The sequence below is a fragment of the Anomaloglossus baeobatrachus genome, chromosome 5, assembly GCF_048569485.1.
Source record: "Anomaloglossus baeobatrachus isolate aAnoBae1 chromosome 5, aAnoBae1.hap1, whole genome shotgun sequence".
In the NCBI taxonomy this organism is placed as follows: domain Eukaryota; kingdom Metazoa; phylum Chordata; class Amphibia; order Anura; family Aromobatidae; genus Anomaloglossus; species Anomaloglossus baeobatrachus.
The window spans coordinates 557,011,533-557,026,010 of record NC_134357.1 but is presented as its reverse complement, the minus strand read 5'-3'; the positions used below and the strand labels follow the sequence as shown (position 1 = coordinate 557,026,010).

General features: G+C 48.3%; 1 long non-coding RNA gene across 1 annotated transcript in view; it reads left to right on the top strand.

Annotated features, from left to right (window-relative positions):
* The first annotated feature begins 2,462 nt into the window (after positions 1–2,462).
* The window catches only part of LOC142312313 (uncharacterized), a 32,439-nt gene continuing 20,423 nt past the window's right edge, over positions 2,463–14,478 (top strand). The window contains exon 1 of the long non-coding RNA XR_012754356.1: positions 2,463–2,679. This is a non-coding gene — a long non-coding RNA (uncharacterized LOC142312313). The remainder of the gene's footprint in view (positions 2,680–14,478) is intronic.

The following is a 14,478-nucleotide window of genomic DNA, read 5'->3' as shown; positions in this document are numbered from 1 at the left end:
GCACAGTCCCCGTTGGGACCACCTTTGTTGTGTTGTTTAAAAGTTTGAAAAAGAATGATAAGGAAAATGATTACCGAACAGTAACCAGATTTGCTTTGTGATTAGAACCGGCAGGAGCTGGCACCGTTGTCCCCGTGGGGACCGTTTAAAGTTTATTGGCATGGGAACTATCCATGGACAAGCCCGTGAACTTGCAGGGCACCACAAACGTTAAGTGGCTTGTAAATATGTTGGGTACCGTTACCGTTTCCGCTATACCATCTCCGGAGAGGCAGGTTGGAGGGAGGGCCCTGAGCAGAGCAGGCCAGGGCCCAGCCACCAAAGGAACCGGTGGCCACCCTCTGGAGGGGAAGGACAGATCCCGCTCGGGTAACTTGTGCTGGACTGTGGGTCAAGGGGTGCTGCCTGGGTTTTAGGGGCAGCATCAGGGCCAGGTTGCTTGGGTGGGAGAGAGTGGAAACCGTGACCGTATACCGTTGTAACGTTAAAAGTAAATGTGCCTCCCGTCTTGGGAAGAGTTGTTATTAAAAATGTATATAATTTACCATTTATAATGTTATACCGTTTTCATTTTCAGAAAACAAAAAGGAAAATAAAACCGGTGTTGGACGGGCAGCCCGAGGACGGTCTGTGTTTTGCTAAGGGGGAATGTGTCGCCCTGGGCAAGCCAGGGGACACAGATGACAACACACACGCACCCCACATTCCCTGCAGGTACACCAGCTAACCCACAAATCCTTGTTGCCTTCCTCCAGGAGTCTGATGATGCACACCAGGGGGTGGGCCAGGCGGTTGGCTCCGCCCACCGAGGAGCTCACGACTCTGGAGGCGGGAAGTAACCAGGCAGATAGCTCAGGGACGAGCTTGAGTAAACAACAGGAGTCGAGCCCAGGCAGGGCAAGAGTGAAGGAGTAGTCTAGACAAGGTTAGAGTAAACAGCTAAGTGGAAGTGAAGGAAGAAAGCAGTAAAGAGGGAAAGCCTGAAGTTAGTCTGTGGCTGTGTGCCCAGACGGAGTCAGCAAGGTCAGCAGACAGTGGTGAAGATCTGCAGTGGGACTGTCTGGAGGTTGCTGGAAGGGCCACGGAGGCTGTGTGTATCCGGGGGTCTGGAGCAGTATACAAAGGGCAGTCAGTACCAGAGCAGGGGCTTTCGGATCCCAGCAAGGCTTGGAGTCGCTGTAAATTGCTAAATCCGTTAGTGAAGGGGACGTAGATCCCCCAACAAGCAAGTCCTGATTGACGGCAAAGGTCCAACCACAACGGGGAAACACCGCCACCGCCAAGGCACCAGTTTCCCAGGGCCGGCGCCTGCGGGCAAAGTGTGGAGCTCCTCCGGCACAGATTGCAGTCGGGGAGCGGGTAACCGGTGGGAATCCACCGCTACCAAACAGACATTTCAAAGGTGCAGGGAAGAGATCGTCACCGCTAACTGCAGGGAACCGCAGCACCGTGAACCGTCCGAGGGACCCGTCCAACCAGCCGTTTGTTTACCGAGAACTGTGTCGTGTTTACTGGCTGAGTGAGTACCTCAGTGCCGCAAGGCACAGCGCTGCCCCTGCGCCCCACTGGGCCCCGGGATCACCAACCCCTACCCACGGAGGGGCAACACAACAACTGGCTGCTTCACATCACCATCCCCGGGATCCCCACATTGAGCAGCGGTGGTGAAATCACCACAACCGTGGGTGGCGTCACGAACTATAACAATCCCTACACCCAACCACAAACACCCCCTTTCACTCACGGGCGAGGAGTGTCGCTCGAGAAACCCCGGGATCCGGCCCACCGCTCGAGCCACCACTGAGCAGCTGCCGGACCCGAGCAGAAGGGGTGAGCGCGGTGTGCTGACACCCTCCTCCCCGCCCGCGACACACACATCATACACACGCGGCTCCGCTCCGTACACTTCGTACACACGCGGCTCCGCTCCGCACACCTCGTACACACGCGGCTCCGCTCCGCACACCTCGTACACACGCGGCTCCGCTCCGTACACCTCGTACACACGCGGCTCCGCTCCGTACACCTCGTACACACGCGGCTCCGCTCCGCACACCTCGTACACACACGACTCCGCTCCATACACCTCGTATACACACGGCTCTTCTCCGTACACCTCGTACACACACGGCTCCGCTCCGCACACCTCGTACACACGCGGCTCCGCTCTGCACACCTCGTACACACACGGCTCCGCTCCGTACACCTCGTACACACGCGGCTCCGCTCCGTACACCTCATACACACATGGCTCCGCTCCGTACACCTCGTACACACACGGCTCTGCTACATCCACTCTGTAAACCCCTCCTGAGCCCACACATAACCTTCCCCTCATCCAGCACCATGACACCCAGCACAGCAGAGCCCTGCATACACTGAGGAGCTGATCATGTGACCCCTGACTCCTCCCCTCCATGTGACATCATCACAGGTCCTGTAAGCACAGAGCAGCCAACTATAATCATGCAAGGCGGCGCTTCGCCTCCACCCATCTGGGGGTCTTACCCCAGACCCCCTCTTCTATTATAATCAACTCTATGCTTACGTGGACTTAGAAGAATAATGTATCTTCCTGGTATCAGCTATGTCGGCGGAAACCACGCCCCTTCTGGTCACATTGGCGTGACGTCACTGAGGTCCCTCAGTGGCCACTGGGATTTACCTGTTCTGCAGGAGGTATGTGGAGATTCCCCATTTCTGGGCATGGGGCATTGTTATATTCTGTGTAAGAGCTTATTGGACACCGACTCTGGCAGCGCATAATAGACTTTTGTACATTTCAGACTCAAATGTATAGATAGAGGGATGGATGGATAGAGGGCTGGATGAATGGATGAATGATAGAGGGATGAATGGATGATAGAGGGATGGATGATAGAGGGATGGATGGATGATAGAGGGACGGATGGATGGATGGATGATAGAGGGATGGATGATAGAGGGATATATAGATACATGACAGATAATAGATAGATACATACATGATAGATAGACATATAGATAGATGGATACAGTACTGGCCAAAAGTATTGGCACCCCTGCAATTCTGTCAGATGATACTCAGTTTCTTCCTGAAAATGATTGCAATCACAAATTCTTTGGTATTATTATCTTCATTTAATTTGTCTTCAATGAAAAAAAATAAAAAAAATTGTCATAAAGCCACATTGGATATAATTCCACACCAAACATAAAAAAGGGGGTGAACAAAAGTATTGACACTGTTTGAAAAATCATGTGATGCTTCTCTAATTTGTGTAATTACCAGCACCTGTAACTTACCTGTGGCACCTAACAGGTGTTGGCAATAACTAAATCACACTTGCAGCCAGTTGACATGGATTAAAGTTGACTCAACCTCTGTCCTGTGTCCTTGTGTGTACCACATTGACCATGGAGAGAAGAAAGAAGACCAAAGAACTGTCTGAGGACTTGAGAATCCAAATTGTGAGGAAGCATGAGCAATTTCAAGGCTACAAGTCCATCTCCAAAGACCTGAAAGTTCCTATGTCTACGGTGCGCAGTGTCATCAAGAGGTTTAAAGCCCATGGCACTGTGGCTAACCTCCTTAGATGTGGAAGGAAAAGAAACATTGACGAGAGATCAAATCAAATCATTTCACACAAAACTCCAAAAATGGGCCAGACAAAAGTATTGGCACCCTTAAGCGGGCTTTACACGCTACGATTTTGCTACAGCGATCTCGTTGGGGTCACAGATTTTGTGACGCACATCCGGCCGCTGTAGCGATCTCGTAGTGTGTGACTCCAAGGAGCGATTTTGGATCGTTGGAAAAACGTCCAAAATCGCTCCTCGTTGACATGGGGGTCCGCCCCCAATTATCGCTTTCCCGTTGTTGTTCCTCATTCCTGCGGCAGTGCACATCGCTGTGTGTGACCCCCGTAGGAACGAGGAACATCTCCTACCTGCCACCGGCCATAATGCGGAAGGAGGTGGGCGGGATGTTCGTCCCGCTCATCTCCGCCCCTCCGCTTTCATTGGGCAGCCACTCAGTGATGTTGCTGTGACGCCGAGCGGACCGCCCCCTTAGAAAGGAGGCGGTACGCTGGTCACAGCGACGTTGCTAAGCAGGTAAGTATGTGTGACGCGGGTGCGCGATTTTGTGCGCGACGGGCAGCGATATCCCCGTTTCGCACAAACAATGGGGGCGGGTCGCATGCTAGCGATATCGGGACAAATATCGCAGCATGTAAAGCCTTAATTTATTAACCCCTTCACGACCGGCTGATTTTTCGCTTTCCGTTTTTTTTTTTCGCCATTCTTTTTCTGAGAGACGTAACTTTTTTATTTTTCAGTCAATATGGTCATGTGAGGGCTCATTTTTTGCGGAACGAGCTGTACTTTTAAATGAAACCACCATTACCATATTGTGTACTAGAAAATGGCAAAAAAATTCCAAATGCTGAAAAATTGCAAAAAAGTGCGATAGCACTATGGTTTTTGAGATATTTTATTCACTGTGTTCACTATATGGTAAAACTGATGTGTGGGTGTGATGCCTCAGGTCAGTGCGAGTTCGTAGACACCAAACATGTATAGGTTTACTTTTATATAAGGGGTTAAAAAAAAATCGGAAGTTTGTCCGAAAAAAGTGGCGCACGTTTTACGCCATATTCCGTGACCCGTAGCGTTCTCATTTTTCGGGATCTTAGGCTCAATGACGGCTTATTTTTTGCGTCTCGAGCTGACGTTTTTAACGGTACCATTTTTGCGCAGATGCTACGTTTTGATCGCCTCTTATTGCAATTTGCGCAAAAGTTGTGGCGACAAAAAAACGTCGTTTTGGCGTTTGGAATTTTTTTGCCGCTACGCCGTTTACTGATCAGATTAATTGATTTTATATTTTGATAGATCGGGCGTTTCTGAACGCGGCGATACCAAATGTGTGTATATTTTTTATTTTTTTAACCCTTTAATTTTCAATGGGGCGAATGGGGGGGTGATTAGAACTTTTAGGTTTTTTTGTTTTTTTTTAATTTTTTAAAACTTATTTTTTAACTTTTTTTTTTTATTTTACTAGTCCCCCTAGGGGGCTATTGCGATCAGCATTCCGATCGCTCTGCAGTATCTGCTGATCACAGCTGGAAGGCTGTAAACAGCAGATACGCTGTCTTTCTCTTTTGCTGTGCCCCGGGCACAGCGAAAGTGAAACCAAGTCATGTGTAGTACAGGAGTCATCACATGACCCTGTGCTACCATGACAACTATCGGGAGTCACGTGATCGCGTCACGTGACTTCCGGTTTCGGGCGGTAAGTAAATGCTTACCGCAATCGCGCTTATAATGGCGCTGTCATGTATTGACAGCGCCATATAAGGGGTTAATCGGCACTAGCAGGCACACATCTCAGCTGTGAAAATCAGCTGAGATGTGTGCCGATCGCGGCATGCTGCCGCCGGAGGACCGCGGGCAGTAAGATTATGTCATTTAGGACGTAATTTTACGGCCTGCGGTCGTTAAGGGGTTAATTTATTTTGCTTGCAATGAAAAACACAAAAGAGAATGAAACAAAAAGCAAATCATTGATCATTTCAAATAAAACTCCAAAAATGGGCCAGACAAAAGTATTGGCACCCTTAGCCTAATACTTGGTTGCACAACCTTTAGCCAAAATAACTGCGAACAACCACTTCCGGTAACCATCAATGAGTTTCTTACAATGCTCTGCTGGAATTTTAGACCATTCTTCTTTGGCAAACTGCTCCAGGTTCCTGAGATGTGAAGGGTGCCTTCTCCAAACTGCCATTTTGAGATCTCTCCACAGGTGTTCTATGGGATTCAGGTCTGGACTCATTGCTGGCCACTTTAGTAGTCTCCAGTGCTTTTTCTCAAACCATTTTCTAGTGCTTTTTGAAGTGTGTTTTGGGTCATTGTCCTGCTGGAAGACCCATGACCTCTGAGGGAGACCCAGCTTTCTCACACTGGGCCCTACATTATGCTGCAAAATTTGTTGGTAGTCTTCAGACTTCATAATGCCATGCACACGGTCAAGCAGTCCAGTGCCAGAGGCAGCAAAGCAACCCCAAAACATCAGGGAAACTCCGCCATGTTTGACTGTAGGGACCATGTTCTTTTCTTTGAATGCCTCTTTTTTTTCCCCTGTAAACTCTATGTTGATGTATTTTCCCAAAAAGCTCTACTTTTGTCTCATCTGACCAGAGAACATTCTTCCAAAACATTTTAGGCTTTCTCAGGTAAGTTTTGGCACACTCCAGCCTGGCTTTTTTATGTCTTTGGGTAAGAAATGGGGTCTTCCTGGATATCCTACTATACAGTTCCTTTTCATTAAGATGCCGACGGATAGTATGGGTTGACACTGTTGTACCATTGGACTGCAGGGCAGCTTGAACTCGTTTGGATGTTAGTCGAGGTTCTTTATCCACCATCCGCACAATCTTGCATTGAAATCTCTTGTCAATTTTTCTTTTCCTTCCACATCTAGGGAGGTTAGCCACAGTGCCATGGGCTTTAAACTTCTTGATGACACTGCGCACCGTAGACACAGGAACTTTCAGGTCTTTGGAGATGGACTTGTAGCCTTGAGATTGCTCATGCTTCCTCGCAATTTGGATTCTCAAGTCCTCAGACAGTTCTTTGGTCTTCTTTCTTCTCTCCATGCTCAATGTGGTATACACAACACCAACACCTGTTAGGTGCCACAGGTAAGTTACAGGTGCTGTTAATTACACAAATTAGAGAAGCATTACATGATTTTTCAAACAGTGCCAATACTTTTGTCCACCCCTTTTTTATGTTTGGTGTGGAATTATATCCACTTTGACTTTATCACAATTTTTTTTATTTTTTTTCATTGAAGACAAATTAAATGAAGAAACTGAGTATTATCTGACAGAATTGCAGGGGTGCCAATACTTTTGGCCAGCACTGTAAAGGAAAAAACACCAAATCCGCACAGTTCAGCGTCTTTACACGCACCAGGGGCAGAGATTTCATGACTTGTGATGTCATCCACTTTGCTTGGACACTTAGTCCGTGTTCACATGTAGTGTAAATACTGCTTTTTTTCCTGCTGTTTTTTTTGCACATTTATTCTGCTGTGTTTAATTGTCCAAGTAAAGTGGATGTGATTCCATGAGAAGACGCCGCTGAACTCTGCAGATTCACCTTTCTTCTGCCAAACCTGCCTGAGGGGGCACTTCAAACCCCCAAGACAACACCACAGAGTCCGCAGCCACGTAGCAAAGAGAGGGCCCATAGTTCACAGGAGGCAAGCAGTTGGAGTGACCTGGTCCAGGCTACAAGCAAACAGGCCGAAACGAGGGGAGAACAGGCAGCAGCAACTTCCCTGGGTGAACCCCGTAGGGACTTCAAGTCGGGGTCACCACAAAAACACAAAGGGCTAAGGAAGGCGAGTTGGTAGTCACCCTCATCAGCCAGCCGGAAGGATACCTGGTTCCAGCCTGGTTCATCCCAGCTACGCCCGGGTTACTCACCCTGCCACCTAATGTGAGTAAAACCCCTGAAAGACATTCTGCTTGTGTTTGAGTCATTCTGCGCCTTGTGGTTCCACACACCTACACAGGGCCCTGGGGCTTGCCTCACTCTCGGGAGGCCACTACAACTGACTGCACCCACCATCAGCCCCAGGCACCCCTTAATCTGCAGTGGCGGCCCCCACTGACCGCAATACTGAGAGTGGCGTCACGAAAATCCTAAAGAGAAGGTTCCCTACCTGTGACCAGACTGTTCCATCCATGTGGAGTCCCTGAAGGTAATGTGTAGAGCGCTGCCACACCCCAGGCCCTTGGGCTACTCGGTTCTGGGTGGTGGATAATGGGGATCACCGTCACAGGTGGCCGTGCCCGGTTCTGTTACCTGGGGGCGCTCGGTAACAGGGTTATTTTGTATGTCACTTGTGACGCCACTGGCGGGTTGCGGTGATAAGATGTGCCGCCGCTGCTGTGGTTTTAGGGACAGATGGTATAGCAGCAAGTGTGTTCGCACCCTCCGCCAGTAGGGGCTTAAGTCCCATGTAGGTGTGCTGCGCCTTGTGGTGCGCCAGTAATAAACACGACACAGTTCTTGCAGATTAACTGGTAGTTACTCACTGATGTTGCAAGTGCAGTTTGGTACGGCTGGTCAACCGACTTTCCTTTGTCCCGCTGCTGATGTGAGTCCCAGTTGAGCCCTCCGTGCACATGCAGAGCTGATGGTCCCCTTGCCTGAAGCTGTCGGTGACCTGCGGCGCTCCGCTCCTTTTCTTTCCGGGCCCAGTATGACAGGCCTCGTGGTCCCTTGTGGGGTAGGCTACTTCTCTGTGCCCTCTCCCGGGTCCTATATATGAGGCTGTGTCCCTGAGCCTATGGGTGGTGTGGTACCCTGGAAGTCACCACACATGGCTGGATCAGCAGAACGCCTGCAGCTGTCGTCTACTCTGGGGTCCAGTACCCCCTCGTGCGTAGTGCCTGGGATCTGTCTACCCTCAGGCTACTACCTCCTAGTCGCCTTTTGGGGGTCTCCTCACAATACTCACACCCCTCTCACTCTCTGGCTCCTTTCAACTGTCACTCCTTCAACTGTTGTTTTTCCTCTCTGCCAACTCTGCCTAGCAACACTTGTTGCTTCCCACAAGCCACACCCCTTTCCCAGGCTAACAGCTAAGGGATTGGTTCTCACATCTGACCACTGTTAACCCTCTACATGCTGCGCCCAGGTCTCAGGGAATGTGCCCCTACCTGTGTGTGAGGTGTGGGTTGTCAGCATAGGGTGTTCCAGAAAGCCTTAGGATCCTGCAGATCACTGGGGTAGCATATCCCAGGGTGCTGCATTCCCCCTTGGTTAAGACCAGCACGTCCGTGGGCTGCAAAACAAGAAAATCTGCAAAATATATATTATTTTTAAAACAGCAATAAATAACAAATATACATTTGTAACAGGTTAGTACTCTGTACACTTTTCTTTCCACCACCCACAGTCTCTGAGGCCACTATCCGGAAAACCTCTCCGAACGTCCTGGTGACTGTTCCCTGTGGGGACTGTCCTAGGGAGCACATCACCGGATATGATGGTGATGGGGGGCTCAGCCTGCTCCGCTGCAGACCCTCCCTGCGACTTCCAGCTCTCCTTTTAGGGTGTTGGGAACAAAAGTTCAGTTCCTGGGTAATCCCAATGAAAAGCACCAAGTGTGCAACTATATACAAATGTTTTTGTGCCACGCCAGTCCTGTGGCTTAGGTCCATAAAAACAAAGGATGGGGAAAAACCTGGATTCTTCCCAAAGGGAGGCACAGTTCTTAAACAAACATTATGAACAGTTGTTAGTGACCCAAAAGTCCATACAGGTCAGTCTCTGTAGGGTCAACATGCTTAATATACATTATTTACATTTTACATACAGTTAATATGTATTTAATGACCATCTTTAGTAGTATTCCCACTCTCCTAGTCTGGATGGGGGATGACCAATGTTGCTTCTGTTTGACCTACGCAACGCTGGTGTGTCAATGTTGTCTGTGTTTTGTACTACACTTGGTATGGTAGGTTGACTTGGTAAGTATCTACGTGTTCTTACCCTTACTGTAGGATTGACAAGGTCAATGTTTGCAGAACGTTCTGGTTCAACTTCCCCTGAGATTTCTTCTGGTTCTTGTACTGGTACAAGTTCTTCTTGTCTTGGTACAGGTTCTTCTGGTACTTGTGGAAAGGTGATACAAGGTATGACTATGGCTCCATTGTATTGCGGCCAATCTTCTGGGAAATCTCCTAATACAGTATGGATCATTTTCTTCTTTGGTTCAGGTTGAGGTAGATTTACCATTCTTTCTGTACTTTCTTTTGGCACCAACTGTTCTGGGCATTTCTTTAAATGGTCTCTAGAAACAGTTGTTGATGTTTTCCCTTAATCTTTGCTAATAATACAGACTTTTTTGTTGTCAAAGTTAGATGTTTGGACAATGTAAGGTTCTTCTTCCCATTGATCATCAAGTTTATGAAGTCTTCTTTTTCTTTTTAGTACCCTTTCTCCAGGTGTCAATGGTACAGCTTTTGCATTTTTATTGTAATCTCTTTCTTGTTTTTCCCTACATTGGTCTAAATTCCTTTCAACACATTCTTGAACTTTCTTGTATTGAGCTTGACGAGCTGTATTCCAATCACTTTGTGGATGGTCTTCAGGGTTTAGGACTCCCATGTCTATGTCGACGGGTAATCTTCCTGGTCTTACTCGCATAAGATAAGCTGGGGTGAAGTTTGTAGATCCTACGGGGATGTTGTTATACATATCCACTAGGTAAGGCAATTTTTCTGGCCATTTGTTCCTATATTCCAGCGGTAGGGTCTTTAGCATATCAATGATGATCTGATTCATTTTCTCACACATTCCATTTCCTTGAGGGTGATAGGATGTTGTACGAATCTTTTTACAACCATACATATTACAGAACACTTGAAAAACTTATGCTTCAAACGCTGGTCCTTGATCTGCAATTACTTGCTCTGGATAACCATGAGGTCTACAAAAGTAGGCTTGAAACGCTTTTGCTGCTGTTTGTGCTGTTAGGTCCTTGACTGGTACTACTACAAGGAATCTTGAATAGTGGTCTACAATGGTAAGGGCATAAGTATAACCTTTGGTACTCGGTGTTAACTTCACATGGTCTAAGGCGACTAGTTCTAGAGGTTGTTTGGTAACAATAGGCTGCAGTGGTGCTCTTTGACTATCTCTGTCTTTTCTTCTTAAAGCCCATGGACCACAATTTCTACACCAGTTTTCGATAGAAGATCTCATTCCAACCCAGTAGAATCTTTCACGGAGTAATATCTCAAGTTTCTTCCAACCGAAGTGTCCGGCATCGTTGTGGTACGCTTTTAACACTATTGGGACATCTCTTTTTGGTATTATCACTTGCCACCTCATCTCATGAGTTTTTGGATTGATGAATCGTCTACAGAGTGTTCCCCGGTGGATAAACAACTTACTTCTGTTCTTCCACAGATGTTGGGCTTCTTGTGGAGCCTCTGGTGCAAGACGAGAATCTGGCTTACCAGTCTCTTGATTAAGCTGACAGCGGGATCACTGTCCTGTGTCTCTTTCCAACTAAAATGTGATAAGGGTTTCAAGGTTGCCTCTTTTGGTCTAGAACCAGTTTGTTGACATTGGCATGTTCTCTTGCGATGGAAGGCAGGTAACTCTATCTCCTCTAGCTCATCTATGTATTCTCCCTCTTCTTGCAAATGGGGCATTCTTGACAGCGCATCTGCATTTTTGTTGTTACATCCAGCTCTGTATTTGATGGTAAAGTCATAGTTGGATAACCGAGCTGCCCAGCGTTGTTCTAATGCGCCCAACTTTCCTGTGTCTAGATGGGTAAGAGGATTGTTGTCAGTGAAGACTGTGAACTTAGTGGCTGCTAGATAGTGCTTAAACCTCCCAGACCATGGCCAGCAACTCCAACTTGAAAGAGCTGTAATTTTCTGGATTTCTCTCAGTAGGCCGAAGCTTCCTGCTAGCATAGGAAATTACTCGCTCTCTCCCATTCTGGACCTGTGACAACACTGCTCCTAATCCCACGTTGCTGGAGTCTGTGTACAGCACAAAGGGTAAGTTGTAGTCTGGATAAGCAAGAATTTCTTCCCCCGTCAGAGCCCACTTCATTTGTTTGAAGGAACTTTCTTCTTTTTCGCCCCATTCGAATGGAAGATCAGACTTCTTGCCTTTCTTGGGTTGACCAACCAGGAGGTCTTGCAATGGGGCAGCCATCTTGGTGTAACCTTTGATGAATCTTCGGTAGTATCCTACCAGGCCCAGGAACTGACGTACCTCTTTGATAGTAGTTGGTCTTGGCCAGCTCTTGATGACTGTTATCTTGTCTGGATCTGGTGCGACTCCCTCAGCGCTGACTACGTGTCCCAGATACTGAACCTTGGGTTTAAGGAGATGGCACTTGGATGGTTTCAGCTTCATGCCGTACTTGGATAGTGCTTCAAACACTGCTGCCAGATGTTCCAGATGGTCTTCGTAGGACTTGGAGAACACAATGACGTCATCTAAATAGAGTAGTACAGTTTCAAAGTTCAGATGTCCCAGACAACAGTCCATCAGGCGCTGGAAGGTTCCAGGTGCGTTACAGAGTCCAAACGGCATACTGTTGAATTCGCACAGGCCCATCGGGGTGGCAAATGCAGTCTTCTCCCGGTCTTCCTCTGCTACAGAGACCTGCCAATACCCACTAGTAAGGTCTAAGGTGGAAAAGTAGTTAGCAGTCTTGAGTGCAGCTAGTGACTCTTCTATGCGGGGTAATGGGTAAGCATCCTTATGTGTAATGCGATTTATTTGCCTGTAATCTACACACATCCGCATGGTGCCATCTTTTTTTCTCACTAAGACTAGTGGAGCTGCCCAAGGGCTACAACTATCTCGGATAACCCCAGCCTCCTTCATGTCATGTAGCATTTCTTTGGCCCTCTGATAGTGTTTTGGTGGTACAGGACTGTATCGCTCTCTGATGGGAGGATGGTTCCCAGTGGGGATATGGTGTTGTACCCCTTTAATTCTCCCGAAATCCAATGGATGCTTACTGAAGACTGGTTCATATTCCTGCACAACCCGGTATACTCCTTGCTTCTGGTAAGAAGGCGTGGAGTCGGTACCAACATGGAGTTCCTGGCACCAATTTGCTAATTGCTCATCTTCCAGGTCTGTTGGGGCAAGTGGTTCTGCTGCTTGAATGGCATTTTCAGTGACGGTAAACAATTTACCAATGGTAGCGTATCTGGGCAATTTGGCTTCCTCGTCCCCACAATTTAATATACGTACAGGAACTCTCCCTTTGTGTACATTGACTACCCCCCTGGCTGTCAGGATTGTGGACCAGTCCCCTGAGTACACGGGTTCTACCACTGCCTGGTAATCTCGCCCTCTAGGACCTATGGATGCCCGACACCACACCTTCATTTCACTTCTTGGAGGTAACACAATGGGGTTACAATCCATTACCCGCAGACTACCCAGTTCTCCACCAGACTGGTTTACCTGTTGTTTTAGCAAGAGGACTTTAATCTCCTTCTGCAGGATCCTCTGCTGCCTGGCATCAGCAGTCTTGGCAATCTGTTGGAGCAAGAACAATACTTCTCCCAAACAATTTTCAATGACATTGGTACCTAGGATCACATGGGGATTTTTATCAGTTGCATCAGTTTTAACAACAATCAATCCCTGACCCCTAAGCTCCACCCTCCCCACCTTTATGGTTACTTCTTTAAATCCTATCTGCTCTACCGGTAACCCGTTTACAGCATATATGGTGAGGCTTGGATCAGGTCGGGTGAGTTCTTCATCACACCAGAATCGGCAGAACAGCTCATAGGGAATGGTGGTTACCTGAGAACCGGTGTCCAACAATGCAGAAGTGGGGATCCCGTCCAAGGTAATGGACAGAATCGGACGTCCACCCACATACCGGTCACGCCATTCCATTGGGCCTTGTCGACTTACACCTGGGGATTGGCCCTTGGCCCCAGGGGTTGCATATTTAAAGGACACCTTCTTGCAAGATGGCCTGTTTTACCGCAATGCCGGCAGATGGGTTGTCCTGAAGAACAATAGCGATCGGTGGGTCTTCCTCGCAGTGGGGGACTCCTCCGGTTTCTCATCCACGGGACGTCCTCGGTACAGTTAGCAAGCAGGATACGGTCTGATGGCTTGGGCTCTGGACCAAGCTGCATGGCTTTGAGGATCTTTGCTACGTCCTCTCTGAGTCGCTGCACTTGGTAACGCAGGTCCTCTGGTGCACTAGGGGTCGCAACCTGCCCATTGGCCTTTGCTGGAGTAGAGGAGGCAGTTTCCACTTCCAAGGAAGGGACACTGGCAGGTAGCACCGTCAGGGTAGAGTCTGAGGTTGCCGGGGGCTGCAACGCCTTGATAGCCCGATCTTTTAGAGTTGCAAAGTCCGCATCAGAATGTTCAAGGGACCACAGGCGCAGTTGCTTGCGGTCCTCTGATGACAACAGGCCCTGTATGAACTGCTCCATTAGCATCCGGTTTTCCTCTCTGGCACTGAGAGGATCGACATGTTTTAATGTCCTTATTGCTGCTTGGAGTCTCAGGGCATAGTCCCTGATGTTATCCTGCGGTTTCTGCCTGCAGTTGTAGAACTCCATCCGCAGTTCTGCCTCAGTGCGGGTCTCAAATGCAAGTTTCAATTTGTCAAAGATGGTGGTTACTGACTCGCGTTCAGCATCTGACCAAGTTTCTGCTTCTAGCTCCGCTGCCCCTTTAAGCTGACCCAGTATAATGGATGCCCTTTGCTTGCCGGTTAAGGGATACATGTCCATTGAATTAGTTATTTTCTTTTTGAACCCGGCTAAGGTATCCGATTTGTCATTGTACTGGGGCATCCAGGTTGCGCCTGGGAGGTAGGGTAGCATGAGTGGCATGATCGGTGCCACCGCCGCAGCGTCTACGCTCCAACTCGGTCTGGCAGCGTCTCCGTTCTCT